This window comes from Cyphomyrmex costatus, unplaced genomic scaffold (assembly GCF_001594065.2).
Source record: "Cyphomyrmex costatus isolate MS0001 unplaced genomic scaffold, Ccosl1.0 scaffold2731, whole genome shotgun sequence".
Lineage (NCBI taxonomy): Eukaryota > Metazoa > Arthropoda > Insecta > Hymenoptera > Formicidae > Cyphomyrmex > Cyphomyrmex costatus.
This window is the reverse complement of record NW_017276835.1, coordinates 29,812-30,890: the sequence shown is the minus strand read 5'-3', so window position 1 is coordinate 30,890 and position 1,079 is coordinate 29,812.

Sequence of the window (1,079 nt, the reverse complement as noted above, 5' to 3'; positions counted from 1 at the left end):
TAGGGTATGCTCAGCATAGCGATAAGTTAAGAACGGGTTCACACCCTTTCATATAATCATAAAGGTAAAGGTAAAATATAATATATATGTAAAAAAAAAGGGTGAGATATATATATAAAAAATTATTCTTTCTTTTTTCCTTATTATTAGTTCTTATTATTATTTAGTTTTATTAACATAAAATTCACTACGCTGGGCAGAACCCACTAAAAAAATTATAAGAAATTTGTATTAGAATAAAATTTAAGAGCACTACTATTATAAAAATCTAAAAGAGTGAATGTCTAGTCGAAGTCTTGTACACAGGTTGTTGATACAATCGATTTATTATAAATTTCACAATTTTTGAAGACATATTCCAAATATCTTTCTATTTTTTTTTTTATTATTAGAGTATATGACAAAATTGTCCCCTAATCTGCTCTTTTCTCTCTCTAAAGAAAACATATTTAATTTTTTTTTGGTTTGTTGTTACATAGAACTACCTGATCATCGATTATAATATATAATATGTCAACGTACAACCGCGCTCTCCGGACCATTAAATCGCAAGAAAATTAAGACACCTCCGACCATAAAAATCTGTGGGAAAATTGTTACACAGAATTTTCGAATAAAGGAGACTACGCAGTCCCTACTCCATACAACCTCACTTATAGAGGATCCACGAACAATTACGACAATAAAAGTCGAGTTCACCAATAAATATCGGAACTATGCTGTAGAATTTCAGCACGCCGACAAGATGTTGGTCACAGGGTCTGGAAAGTACAGGCAACCATCGCGGAGGTCAATGTAAAAAAAAAAAAAAACAAGGGGTCCCAAGGCTCCAAGTATCCATCGACCATCAGGTAGCAGCTCTTTGAATGCTTCTAAATTTTTAAACATATGCGTAAAAACTAGAGAAAAGAGGAGAGAGGGAGATTTTTATAAATACATACATTAAGATAATGAATAAGGTAATTTTATAAAATTATATACAAAAAAAATATATATATTTATATTTTCATATATATATGTAGACAGACCTACCTATGAAAAATATATACATATTAAAAAAAAAAAAGAGAAAAAAACAC